Source organism: Hyperolius riggenbachi, chromosome 12, assembly GCF_040937935.1.
Source record: "Hyperolius riggenbachi isolate aHypRig1 chromosome 12, aHypRig1.pri, whole genome shotgun sequence".
Lineage (NCBI taxonomy): Eukaryota > Metazoa > Chordata > Amphibia > Anura > Hyperoliidae > Hyperolius > Hyperolius riggenbachi.
Genome location: NC_090657.1, coordinates 208378478 through 208392988, shown reverse-complemented (window position 1 = coordinate 208392988; position 14511 = coordinate 208378478). Strand labels below are relative to the sequence as shown.

The 14511-nt window shown below is 49.1% G+C and overlaps 1 protein-coding gene across 2 annotated transcripts in view; it reads right to left on the bottom strand.

Moving 5' to 3' along the window:
* The window catches only part of LIMD2 (LIM domain containing 2), a 60961-nt gene extending 59571 nt beyond the window's left edge, over positions 1–1390 (bottom strand). Inside the window, exon 1 of one of the 2 annotated variants that reach the window (XM_068264343.1) lies at positions 1285–1390. The gene's annotated coding sequence lies outside the window, so the exon portion shown is untranslated. Of the gene's footprint in view, positions 1–1077; positions 1181–1284 lie in introns of those variants that run through there. The other variant, XM_068264345.1, reaches the window with a different exon arrangement.
* Between the last annotated feature and the right edge of the window lie 13121 nt (positions 1391–14511).

Here is a 14511-nt window from a genome sequence, read left to right as displayed (position 1 = left end):
TCCATGCTGCTTCTCAGTACATCCTCCAGCCTAGCCTCTCCTCCATGGCCAGACATTGCCTGTGATATTCAGAGGAGACATTATTATCAGGTCCAGCTGGCCATGAAATGCTAATCAGGGAGCCGTGTATAAGCCAATGACTGAGGCTCTGGGGAGCAGAGAAACTTGCAGTGATCCTTATTTATGGCAAATTAGAGGCTGTCTGGGCCATAGGATTGCATGAGGAGGAACAATGCTGTGCATATAAGGCTGAAAGGAGTGCTGTGTCCTGCTTTGCATGCTGAGGAATTGTTTTGCATGTGGTGCTATAGGCTATACAGGGATAGTATGCTATGGGATATATGGGAACGATTTACTATGGGATATATGGGAACGATTTACTATAGGCTTTATGGTGTTGATATGCTATATAGGAATGAATGGCTATATCAGGATATATGGGGATAGTATGCTATAGGATATTTGAGAACAATATTCTATAGGATATATGGGGGCAATTTGTTTAGAATATATGGGGTTGATATGCTATATGAGGATGAAATGCTATGCAGTGTTCCCCAACTCTGTCCTCAAAGCCCTCCAACAGTACATGTTTTGCAGAAAACCACAAACATGCACAGGTGAGGTAATTAGCCTCTCAGCAGAGCAGATTAACTACCTCTATGGATTTCCACCAAACATGCACTGTTGGTGGGCCTTGGACAGGATTGGGGAACACTGTTTATAGGATATATGGTGATAGCATGCTATAGGATACATGGGGTGATTTGCTATATAGGGATGATCATGTGCTATAAATGGGGGGGGGGGGGGGGGGGGGGGAGATATTTTATAGGATATATGAAGGAATAATATGCTGTATAGGCTATATGAAGATAAGAGGCATATGCCATATGCTATAGAATGATCTATGTGGTGAATTGCTATAGGATATATGAAGTTGATATACTATATAGGGATAATAAGCTATATAGTTTATATGGGAATAACAGAACTGCCATCTAGCTGCTAATAAATCAGCCACGTTGCCAATGTTATCTCTAGAAATAATAATAGCATGATTTCTCAGCAATGGACCTGGGATGATGCTCGCAATAAGCCGGCTTATTTAATGAAGCAAAGTGCCTCGTCCAATCAGATTTGCCGTCAGCCAGCGGAAGGGGGATATCAGGCTGGTTGCTGTAGGTTACCGCACTTCTCATAGGAGGAAGCCGGGTGTGCACCGCTATGCCATTGTCCTCCTGCAATGGATGCTGTGTGTAATGGGAGCAGCCCGGCTCTTACCTCATTCCTGGTCTCCGTGTGTGTGCGATGCCGCTTCCTCTTCGGCTCGCTTTCTCTGTTTCACAAGCCTGGTCCCTTTGTGTGGCTGCTTCATGCAACAGCCTCCCCCCTCCCTCTTCCTCTCCTCCCTTATTATCTGTCTCCCTCCATCCCTCCCCCATGCCTTGTCTCACTGCTCCTTCTCTTCTCCCACTGGAATCTTTTCTCTCCTCCAGCTGTCCCATGTGTGCTCTCCTGTGTCCTGTCCCAGATGTCTCCTGATCTAAAGAGTCAGCTTCTGGGGCTTTATTCCACAAAAACTGCTCTAACTCGTGGCAGCCAATCAGAATTCTGCTTTTATTCACCTGACAATACAGAACTGAAGAGATGGCATGGAAATAATCTGTTTTAGGAAGCAGTATTGAACTTTGTTAAATCGCCTCAAGAGGACCGCTTGGAGCTCAGTGATGCGAAGGCCACCTCTAGAATTTGCATTGTTGCGCCACCAACTTTTCAGTGCATGGCCAGCACAGTGGTTTTTTTTTCAGCGTTCGCTCGGTTTTCAGAGTTGAGGTGCAGCTCTTGAGAAGAAATACAGAGCTGAACCTGTGCACTAAAAAGGTGGTCTTCACACCCCAATCTCCCCCCCCCCCCCCCCTTCCTTGCAGCAGTTTTTATAACCTAGATATGGAGTACTGGGGAAAAAAACACAAAGACAACGTAAGCCCAAATAGTGCAGTACGTCACAGGTGGATGAATGTATGGCAAAAAGGTGTTCAACAATGGAATACTCACAAAGGTGGGTTGCATGAGAGGCAACCGACCACTTCCTGCACTCCTGGAGGCGGCCGCTCTCTTGAAAGATCTCATACACTCTAAACCCTGTGAAGTGGTGGAATTCCACGTTGGGTTAGGTGTGTGCAAATTCCCTCACTAAAAAGCAGGGGGAGTAAGGTACAACAGGAGGTGAAGAGGCACCCAATGGATGTATAAAGCACTTTAAAATCACTTTAAAGTGTTTTATACATCCATTGGGCGCCTTTTCACTTCCCTTTATAACCTAGAGCCAGTTCACATGGATATTGGACCTTCATTAATCATGGCATATGTCACTCAAGTGCTGTCCATTCAAATGGACAGCACTTTTTAAACGTTTGTTCCGCTGCTACCGCAAACTATGTGCTCAGTTGTTCCCAGTTTTATCCTGGACGCTACATGTAGTGTCCAGGATCGGCTAAGTGCAGTGCTTCCGAGTTCCCCCTGCAGGCGTCAAAATGTGACGCATTTACCAAACGACAGGCACCAATGCCAAACTCTTTTGTGCTCGCTTGCAAATAAGCATTTATCATCTTCTAAACATGGCTGTCTGAACTGGCCCTTAGTAAGGCCTGTTTCTTGTGGGCAGCTACTCCGGAGCACCCACCATGTGCTGGGAAGCGCTCTGCATGGGCAATTGGGAAGCAGCGTCTCATGGAGGCAGTAGCCACATCCTATGTGGCATTAGCCATTTCTTCGTCATTCTGACACACATAAGGTAATAGACGCTGCCATTTTTCTGCATGTTATTGCAACAGGAATGAGCTCAGAGGCTGAACTGTGCACCAAGCGTGCAAGCATTCCTAAAGCCTGTTCTGGCTCTCGTTCTTCTGACTGCCAAGCCACCGCCAGGGTGAAGATGCTAGTGTGAATAAAACCCAGTCTATAAAGTGCTGAGGGAAGTTTTAGGACTATAACTAGGGGAGGACAGGGAGGTAACTACATGGGAGCAGCCCCTGCAACTGCAGGGGACCCAGAGCTTTGAGGGGGCTCCAACTATTAACCTTTCTTTCCTTCACGCGCTCCATGTGGTTTCCAGCGTACACGTAGGCACGTGTGGCTTCACATACCTGCCACTGTTACTCCGTCAACCATGTGGGGCGCCAGTATGGACCAATGCTGCACCTGGAGACACTCCCTCCTGGAGCCACTCCCCCCCCCCCCCCCCCCTTTATAAAAGGCAGGCAGCATCAGGCATTGGACTCACTCGTGTGCCTGCAGTAATTAGAGAAGGGAGAGCTGCTGCAGACTCTCATAGGGAAAGCTTAGTTAGGCTCTTGTAGGCTTGTTAGCTTGCTCCTGGCTGATTGTTATTGCTAAAAAAGCACCTCTCAACAGCTCTTTTGAGGGCTAATCTTGTGAGTGTGTGTGTGTGTGTGTGTGTGTGTGTGTGTGTGTGTGTGTCAGGCAACTGCAGATTTGTAATCCCATCCCAATCACTGCACCTGTTCACTGTTCAGTGCACTTACCTACCTACCTACCTACGTGAGCACACACATTAATGCCACCAGTCATTGCACCTGTTCACGGCGGTACCTGTGTGTGTGACAGGTGCACATTTGTAATACCCTTCACTGCATATACCTACCTGTTGTGTTCAGTGCACCCACCTACCTACGTGAGCGCACGCAGTGTGATATACCACTCCGTGCATACCTGTTAACTGCACCTGTGTGACAACACATTGTATTAGTCAAGTCAGTGCATATTTTTCACTTGAATGGATGGCAGACTTGCCCTCCATAACAGATTCTCGTTAAAGGATTTAAAGTTGATTCATCTCATATATAAGAGGGCCTTGAAAGTCCTCCTGTATTGTTATTTTTGGTCACTACCTCGGGACGTGCATGCCATGCCTGCTGCCTTCCTTGGATGTGTGGTAGCCGTTCCTGCTCCTTTGCCCATAGCATGCCTGCTGCCTTCCTTGGATGTGTGGTGGTGGTAGCCGTTTCTTAGGCTCCCACTCCGGACCGGAATGGAACCAGGATTCCCCGGCCATTACCCGTGGTCACCATGGTACAGAGAAAGTGCCATTGAAAGTTTCACACAGTTGAATGAATGGCAAACTTGCCCTCCATAATACATTCTTGCCAAATGCTTTCGATTTGGTTTGTCTTGCGCTGGGTCAAGGGTCATTCTGACCACAGATGCCTGGTCTGCAAAGCACGGTCAGGGCAGGTACATTACTTCTACAGCAAATGGGTCCTTACTTGGATGTGTGGTGGTGGTAGCCGGTTCTCAGGCTCCCACTCTGGACCGGAATCGAACCCTGATTCCCCGGCCATTACCCGTGGTCACAATGGCAGACTTGCCATTTGTACATTTTAGAATCACAGAAGCTATTTTATACATCTCTTCCTTGGGGAAAGGATTTGAGAATTTGATGATAGTCAACTTAGCACAATACAGGCCATCAAGAAACCATTAGGAGAGTCACCTTTGGTCCTGTTCCAATGAGAGGGTGGCATTGCTGGCTGGTTAGTGTACTGGTTAAGGGCTTGAATCTTGACTCTCTCTGTTCAGTAAGCCAGCACTTATTCAGTAATGAGACCTTGAGCAAGTGTCCCTAACACTGCTACTGCCTATTGAGCACATCCTAGTGCAGGGGTCTCAGACTCGCGGCCCGCGGGCCATTTGCGGCCCTCGATACAATATTTTGTGGCCCTCGCCAGCAAAAGTTTCTTTATAGTTCGCTTCAGTGCTCCCAAGTAATCCGCCGCATCCCCGCCACTAAACGAGGGCTGCAGGGCCCCCAAATCGCCCGGGGGGAAATCCGCCGGCATTTCCTGGAAGGGGCAGAGCTTTCATTTTCAGCTCTGCCCCTCCTGACGTCAATCGCCACACGGATCGCCGCCTCTCCCCGCCCCTCTCTGTGAAGGAGGAGTGAGAGGGGCGGGCAGAGGCGGCGATGCGACGGGATTGTGAAATTCGTTATGCGGCCTAGCCTCATCCTGACTTTGCCTCCTGCGGCCCCCCAGGTAAATTGAGTTTGAGACCCCTGTCCTAGTGGCTGCAGCTCTGGTGCTTTAAGTCCGCCAGGAGAAAAGTGCAATATATAAATGTTCTGTGTCTTGTCCTGCAAGTAATCCTTATCTGTGAGTGCTAAGCGCGTCTTCTGTTCCTTAATGAACTCCTCTTTATATCTGTGAACAGAGCTTCATGTGTCCAAACTCTACAGCCACCCCAAAGTCATCTCTTACAAAGCCACATTCAGAGCAGACAATGGGCTACGGGTGGTTATCTCATTTATGACTTCTGGTGAGTAGTTTCTCGGTTTACTGTGGTCTGAATAATGCCTGCTGAGTGGATGATTGCCGAGGCTCCCATCCACAACATTGCTGCTCTTTGCATTGTTTCATTGTGTACATCTGTTAGTGAGAGAATAGCAGAGTTCTGGCTTGCGTGACGGGTCACTCTGTCCTGAAGTGATGTCAGGTGATGATGGTGGTCATGTGCTGGATGATGGATGATGTTAGGTGATGAGGGGGAGTCATGTGCTGGACTTTCATATCTCTCTGGTGCTGGAGCTTCAGGATGTCTCTGCTGTAGTGCTGCTGTTAGATGTTTAGTAGTGATGGGTCGTTCGCGAACGAGCCGGCTCTAAGAGCCGGCTCTTTGAAGTGAATCAGAGGAGCCGATGCTCACTCTGAGAAGAGCCGATGCCTCAGCCGCCCCTTTTAGCTCTGCTTTGCTCCGTAATAAAGGGCACTGAGGCATTCTGGGAGATGTAGTCCTCCTCTTGCAGCTTGTAGGAGTGTTTGGGGCGGAGCAGAGCAGTAGCAGGAGGGATTGCATCAGTCAGAGAAGTAGTCTGGAGTTGGCATGGAGACGGGGGCGGGGCTTTTAATCCAATTCTGAGTGGTGTCTAGTGATATTTAATTCAGAGCCGTAAGAGCCGGCTCTTTAATGGGAGCCGATTCAGAAGAGCCGAGATTCCCATCACTAATGTTTAGTGTTCCTGGTCGTCTTCTGACAGGCATGACTGCCACAACATGACAGGATGAAGTGTGTGTGTGTGTGGGGGGGGGGGGGGGGTTGTCTTACCCCTAAAGCTGCTGGTGGTGGTTTATACTTTAAGATAAGTTGACAATCTTTCCTTTTAATAGTGTATTAATATTTAGCTATACTTAGCTAATAACTTGGCAATAGCACAGTGCTTAAAGGGATATATCTAGCAGATAAAAAATAAAAAGTGTATCTCACCTGGGCTGCTTCAAGCCCCTAGAAGCCGTTAGGTCCCACGCTGCAGTTCTGCTCTTCCCTCCAAAAGATAGCAACACGCAGCCAGGTCGGGATCTTCTGCGCATGCACTAATGCAGCCCTGGTGATTGCGCTTCCGTCGCCGGCACCACTCTGCCTAATGACTTCTACAGGCTAGAAGAAGCCCAGGGTGAGTTTTTATTTTTTTTTTTTTAATTTGCCAGATGTATCATTTAAAGCAGGGGTCCCCAACCTTTTTCAGCCCGGGCACTGCTATCCAGACCAAACATTTCTCTGGGAGGAGGGGGGTGGTAGCCAGGTATAGGTGCCCCCTGTATAGGGTATCTATGTATAGTTGCCCCAGTATGGTGAGTAGAGTAGTCTCCTAGACCTGTCACAGTCTCGCGTCCTGTGGCTGCTGTGAAAAGGGAGGAAGCAGGAAAGCGGCTGCCTGTAGCGGCGATGTATATTGCAAGTACCAGGGGAACCGCTCTCCTGCTTCCTCCCTCTTCACAGCAGCCCCGGGACACGCTGCAAAGGTACGTGTGGCGGCCCACCAACTCCGAGTTGGCAAAAAACGAAACTAGCTGGCGGCGGGGAACCAGAGGAGCCGTGAGTGACTGCGAGGGCACAGGATGGCTGCAGGGGGCTGGTAGAAGGTTCACTTTGATTAAAAAAAAAAAAAAAAAATTCCTTCTAAAGACAGTGGGCTCTGTTCATAAAACTTTACCGCAAGTTTTCCGCTCAAAACAACGGACTTTCCCGACCATTTAGCAAAGTGGGCATTCATAAAAGCTGTTCCCGCATGAAAATCTACAATCCCCCAGCAGAGCGAGAAATTTCCGCCTTCTGCAGTGTTTTTCTAGATTTATCTAGAAAAAAGTAACAAAAAGTCCATCCATAAAGATTAGATGAAGCGGTATGTGGACGGGAAATACCGCTTCCTCTGATGTAGCGAGAAGCCTGCGGATTACATACAAGTGAATGGGACAGACCTCCCAGAGAGAGCAGCGCACGGAGGGACTCTGCCGGCTTAAGTGTTTCCGCATGCCTTCCGACAGCTTACCGCCAGCCTTCAGCGGGAGATCTCCGCACTTGCATCGCAGCTGGCAACATTTATGAATGCCCACCCAGAAGTCTAAAATACCGCTGCGGTATTTTCCCTCCGAGTTTTTTCGCCACAAATTTTTTATGAATAGAGCCCAGTGAGTTGTGTTTTCAGCAATTTTGAGGCAATTCTGCTCATTTCACATGGCTCTTTTGTTGCAAGGATTAAGGCTAGGTCCACACTTGTCCGTGTAAGATCAGATTTTTTTTATTTATTTATTTATTTTCTCTCCGTTTTCAGAGATAAAAACAGAGCTTACGTGTGATTTACAGCCTATGTTTCCAGTCCGTGGAAACGTCCCCAGCCCTGGCCGTGGGTGGGGGGCCGCCATGCTGGAGGGGGTAGCAGCCAGGACGGGTCCCCCCTTCCCCCGCTTCCCATCCAGCTAGTTTCATTAATTAAAATCAATTTAAAGCAATGTATAAAAGGCAAGTGGGAACTTACTTCCTTGCGCCACTTCCTGCAATGCCGCCCAATGAAGTACAGAGGGCAGCATTATAGGAAGTGACGCGGCGAATGGTGGAACGCAAGGAAGTAAGTTCCCCACTCACTGCTTGCCTTTTATACATTATACATCGCTTTAAATTGATTTTAATAACACTAGCTGTAGGGGGAGCGGGAAGGGGGGACCCAGGTGAGGGGGAGGGCTAATCCCCTCCCCGTCGCTGCAACCCCCGTCCTGGCTGCTGCCCCCTTCAGCATGGCGACCTCCCTCCCCAGCCACCCACAGGCGGGGCTGGGACACAGAAAACTGATCCGTTTTTGTGTCCAAAGACGCCTGTGTAGAGGGGGATCCGTTTTACCAGTTCTTTCACTACCCCTCCGTGTATCCGGGGTCCGTGAATGCAGACAGATCAGTTTGTTTTTTGTTTTGTTTTTTTAAAGGGAAGGTTCAGGGAAACGTTTAAAAAAATAAAAATCCATATCCACTTACCTAGGGCTTCCTCCAGCCCGTGGCAGGCAGGAGGTGCCCTAGCCGCTCCAGAGGCTTCCGGTCGTCTTCGGTGGCCGACCCGACCTGGCCAGGCCGGCTGCCAGGTCGGGCTCTTCTGCGCTCCAAGGACGGGCTCTTCTGCGTCCCACGCGGGCGCGCTGACGTCATCGGACGTCCTCCGGGCTTTACTGCGCAGGCGCAGAACTACTGCGCCTGCGCAGTACAGCCCGGAGGAGGTCCGATGACGTCAGCGCGCCCGCGTGGGACGCAGAAGAGCCCGTCCTTGGAGCGCAGAAGAGCCCGACCTGGCAGCCGGCCTGGCCAGGTCGGGTCGGCCACCGAAGACGACCGGAAGCCTCTGGAGCGGCGGCGAGGGCACCTCCTGCCTGCCATGGGCTGGAGGAAGCCCCAGGTAAGTGGATATGGATTTTTATTTTTTTAAACGTTTCCCTGAACCTTCCCTTTAAGACAGCTGCTATTTTTAATATTGGTATCCGTCTTCCGGTTTATATCTGGACTAAAAAAATGGGACCACGGATACCTTTTTTAGCACAAATGTGAACCTACTCTAAGCTGGTGTTGCCATGGAAATAGTAAACTGTTTGTGGGTGTATCTGCTGCACATTTTTCATTTTTGCATCCTTTCTTTCAGCAGTGATTGCTTCATTCTTCCAGTTATGGGGGTATTTATTTTGCCAAATGTCTGTTCTCAGCCCAGGTTCAGTCGTAGTCTTGGTTATCCAGCAGAGCCTGGACAAGGTCCTCCAGCACCCAAGGCTGAAACACCAAAGTGCGCCCCTCCATCCCTCCCACCCCAGCTGTCCCACACTGATTGCTATTAGACTAAGAGGTGCCACAGGGCCCCCAACACCTTAATCTCTAGTTATCTGGCTTGCAGTCACTGACATGTATCCCTTTTTCTTTTTTCTCTCTGCATCAAACACAATAGGGAAATGATAGCTGAGTGAGTTGTGCTCCCCCTCCTACACTGCACCCTGAGGCTGGAGCCTCTCTTGCCTCGGCCCTGTTATCCAGCACCAATTAAGATCGGCAGATGCCAGATAAGTGTGCATTCTGGTTGAGTCTCCAGCAATGTTAAAAGTAGGCCCAGCTAATACAGTACTATACCCCACTCTATATAGATACCATGAACTCTGTATTAAAGGGAATCTGTAATAATAAAAAATGCTTCTGGGGGCTACTCAGAGGGAGAAGCTTCTGGATCCTAATGAGGCTTCCCCCGTCCTCCTGTGTAGCCCCGGTCCAGTGCTGACTCCCTCCTGAAATTTGTTGGCGGATGCACCAAGGCGCAGTAGAGCCTGCAGGACATGGCAATATTTACCTTAAACTAGAGCAGGTGCAGTACCAGCTTCCCCCTCAGGCTCCAGCGGAAATAGCCGAGCCTGATCAGTTCCGCTGTACTGTGCAGGAGTCTCGCACCTGTGCAGTAGAGTAGACCCGATCAGGCTCTACTATTTCTGCCAGAGCCTGAGGGGGAAGCTGGCACTGCGCCTGTGCTGGATCACAAAGGTAAGTTTTGCCGTCTGCTGCTGTCCAGGGGTCCCCGCACTGGATCCCTGCTACACAGGGGGGAAGCCTCAACAGGATCCCCAGGCTTCCCCCTCCTGAGGTAAACTTTTTTTTTTTTATTTTTTTTTATTACAGATTCCCTTTAAATGTTAATACAGTAAGTGAATGTATATTAACCTTGGGAAGCTGTGGAACCCAGAGCCCACAGACAGCCTTAAGGTGGCCACACACGATACAATAAAATGATCCGATTTTTACGGTAATTCGATAAAAACGATCGGACCTCCCGAAAAAGTTTTTTTTTTTTAATACAACTAAAAAAACCGATCGGATTTCCCGTTTTCTTCGATCCGGAATGCCAGATATTTTTCTTCATTCTTTCTAAAGATTGTATGGTGTGTGTTTGTCAGTTTATTAATATATACACCCTAGCAATTTTCTCAGTTTCCAATCATTTTTATCATAATTGGGGAAAAATGTAACATACGTGTGTGTGGTACATTGGTCATATTTTTGAAATGTTACAATCAGTCAGAAAAATTGATTGCAATTCTTAAATTAAAAAAAATGTATGGTGTGTGGCCACCTCAAGGCTCTGATCCCAATTACGCGGTGGAAGGGACCTGTTTTGTCCATTCTACACTCCACAGTGAACAGCTCCTATTTTATGAATAGGAGCCGTTAACACTTTTAGCTATAAAATGCCCCCCCCCCCCCCCCCCCCAAAAAAAAAAAAAAACACATATGTAACTAGATAAATACTTGCTCTACTTACATAATAGATGTATTGATGTATTGTAGTGTCAACGTTTTGATTTATGTGTGTTGTTCATTGTAAAATTAGATGACTCCTGTTGATGGCAGGGGCCATCTTGTGTGCTCTGGAGGGATCCCCCCCCCATACTGTTTCTGTGCACAGCGGGGAGGAATAAATGCAGCAGCCACAGACTCACCTGTTAATGGAACCAAAGCCCTGCTGGTCCCATCTATTCTCTGCACTCTGCAGAAGATTACTGCAGTGCCTGGAACCATTATTCTGGGAGTCTGTGTGCGCCGCCTTTATCCTTCCCAATGGTCAGCACAGGGAAGAGGGGGGAATGCGTAGCGGGAGATGCGGCAGGCGGGTGGAGAAGGGGGCGGACATGCCACTGGAGGAGGGGGGCAGAGGACAGTGACAGGAGACAGCCACTGGCCCCTCTCCATGCGCTTAACAGCGGCTGTGACCACCGCAGACAAGGGGAGACCAGGAGGCCAATTGCAGCGCAGAGAGGTGAGTGACAGAGGCTTCAGCCAATCAGGCTGATTCAGCATGCCTTGTCACTTTTTTCTTTTGCGTCTGCGTACGTTAATAGAGCCTGGGGGCATGGGGAGGAAAAACCTATTAGGGAAAAAAGTAGTTAGCTAGGCATAGGTAGGAGACCCAGTATAGGTAGGTAGGCATAGATAGAAGTCCCAGTATAGGTAGATAGGCATAGGTAGGTGCCCCAGTAGTTAGCTAGGCATAGGTAGGAGTCCCAGTATAGGTAGGTAGGCATAGGTAGAAGTCCTAGTATAGGTAGGTAGGCATAAGTAGGTGTCCCCATATAGGTAAGTAGGTAACCCAGTAGTTAAGTAGGCATAGGTAGGTGTCCCTGTATAGATAGTTAGGCAGGGCCTGGCTGGCACAGTAATAACAATTACCAAGTTCCAGCTGCAACAGACAGGGCTGTATAATGCAGTGTCAGTGGGCAACACGAAAAAAAAAACACATCAGGAGAACATTAGCTCTCAAAAGAGGGGTGCTATTTTAGCAATAACAATCAGCCAGGAGCAAGCTAACAAGCCTAGAAGAGCCTAACTAATCATTCCCTATGAGAGTCTGCCAGCAGCTATCCCTTCACTAAGTAATGCAGGCACACGAGTGAGTGTAAAACACAGGGCTGCCTGCCTTATATAAGAGGGGGAGTGGCTCCAGGAGAGAGTGTAGCCTAATTGGCTACAATGTGCTTGCTGACAGTGATGTAGAGGGTCAAATTTGACCCTAATGGCGCACTATGGCGCACTATGGGGCAAATCAAACTTCCGCAAAAGTTCGCGTTCGCTGGCGACCGCGAACCACCGAAAGTTCGCCTGGAACCGTTTGCATGCTAACTGTTTTTGTATGGAAAAACATTCCCCGTCATATTTGCGACGTTCCACAGATGCACGCTGCACTGCCGCCAACAAATAAAAAACATTTTTGCTTCGCCCGTTGACTTGCATTCATTCTTTCACCGCAGAAGTCACAGGGAAATGCACTGTTGAATTTGCAACGGGTCAGCGGCGCATCAGAAGCTTCTGGCGCAACACGACACGGTTAGTGTACTAGGTCCAATACACTTGGGAATTTATGTGCCACATGATATACAAACCTTTTTTTTTTTTTTCTTTTCTTATAATTATAACACAAACCTCTCATTGGAAAGAAATTGGCCATAGGCACTGTTAATTGCGGTTTATAAATATAAGTAAATATAAATTCTATGTTTGAAACAAAACTTGTTTAATGAAACAACTTTATTAAAATCCATAACTATCAGCAGGGCTGGATTTACCATAAGGCACTGTAGGCGTGTCCAGTGAAAAATGGCGCCGGTTAAATAATGGCGCATGCGTCTGCCGATATTTGTTTAAAATGATTTATCGTTTTAAAGGTTAAAGAGAGAAGTTAGTGAAAAATGACACTTTGTGAAAAAAAACAATAAAAATCAATTTCCGCTAACTTTTGACAAAAAATAAAATCTTCTATGAACTAGTCATACACCTAACAGAATACCTTTGGGTGTCTTTTTTTCTAAAATGGGGTCACTTTGTGGGGTTCCTATACTGCCCTGGCATTTTACTGGCCCAAAACCGTGAGTAGTCTGGAAACCAAATGTCTCAAAATGACTGTTCAGGGGTATAAGCATCTGAAAATTTTGATGACAGGTGGTCTATGAGGGGGCGAATTTTGTGGAACCGGTCATAAGCAGGGTGGCCTTTTAGATGACAGGTTGTATTGGGCCTGATCTGATGGATAGGAGTGCTAGGGGGTGACAGGAGGTGATTGATGGGTGTCTCAGGGGGTGGTTAGAGGGGAAAATAGATGCAATCAATGCACTGGGGAGGTGATCGGAAGGGGGTCTGAGGGGGATCTGAGGGTTTGGCCGAGTGATCAGGAGCCCACGCGGGGCAAATTAGGGCCTGATCTGATGGGTAGGTGTGCTAGGGGGTGACAGGAGGTGATTGATAGGTGTCTCAAGGTGTGATTAGAGGGGGGAATAGATGCAAGCAATGCACTGGTGAGATGATCAGGGCTGGGGTCTGAGGGCGTTCTGAGGGTGTGGGCGGGTGATTGAGTGCCCTAGGGGCAGATAGGGGTCTAATCTGATGGATAGCAGTGACAGGGGGTGATTGATGGGTAATTAGTGGGTGTTTAGAGGAGACAATAGATGTAAACACTGCACTTGGGAGGTGATCTGATGTCGGATCTGCGGGCGATCTATTGGTGTGGGTGGGTGATCAGATTGCCCGCAAGGGGCAGGTTAGGGGCTGATTGATGGGTGGCAGTGACAGGGGGTGATTGATGGGTGGCAGTGACAGGGGGTGATTGATGGGTGATCAGTGGGTTATTACAGGGAAGGACAGATGTAAATAATGCCATGGCGAATTGATAAGGGGGGTGTCTGAGGGCAATCTGAGCGTGTAGGCAGGTGATTGGGTGCCCGCAAGGGGCAGATTAGGGTCTGATCTGATGGGTAACAGTGATAGGGGGTGATTGATGGGTAATTAGTGGGTGTTTAGAGGAGAGAATAGATGTAAACACTGCGCTTGGGTGGTGATCTGATGTCGGATCTGCGGGCGATCTATTGGTGTGGGTGGGTGATCAGATTGCCCGCAAGGGGGAGGTTAGGGGCTGATTGATGGGTGACAGTGACAGGGGGTGATTGATGGGTGATTGTCAGGTGATTGACAGGTGATCAGGGGGATAGATGCATACAGTACATGGGGGGGGGGGGGGTCTGGGGAAAATCTGAGGGGTGGGGGGGGGGGTGATCAGGTGGGGGCAGGGGGGGGGGATAAAAAAAAATAGCGTTGACAGATAGTGACAGGGAGTGATTAATGGGTGATTAGGGGGGGGTGATTGGGTGTAAACATGGGTCTGGGGGGTGGGCAGGGGGGGGTCTGAGGGGTGCTGTGGGCGATCAGGGGGCAGGGGGGGAGAAATCAGTGTGCTTGGTGCAGACTAGGGTGGCTGCAGCCTGCCCTGGTGGTCCCTCGGACACTGGGACCACCAGGGCAGGAGGCAGCCTGTATAATACACTTTGTAAACATTACAAAGTGTATTATACACTTTGTATGCGGCGATCGTCGGGTTAACATCCCGCCGGCGCTTCCGTATGGCCAGCGGGATGTTGCGGCGGGTGAACGGAGACAGGCGCCGGCGGAGGATCGCGTCACGGATGACGCGATCGCTCCGCCCATGCCCCTACAAGGACCGCCGCCATTTGTCAATACGGCGGTCCTTGCGGGGTCCACTTCCCGGCCGCCATTTGTCAATACGGCGGTCGGGAAGTGGTTAAAGGAATGAAAACCAAAGTTCCACTTACCTGGGGCTTCCTCCAGCCCGGGGCAGCCGTCCTGTGCCCCCGTCGCAGCTCCT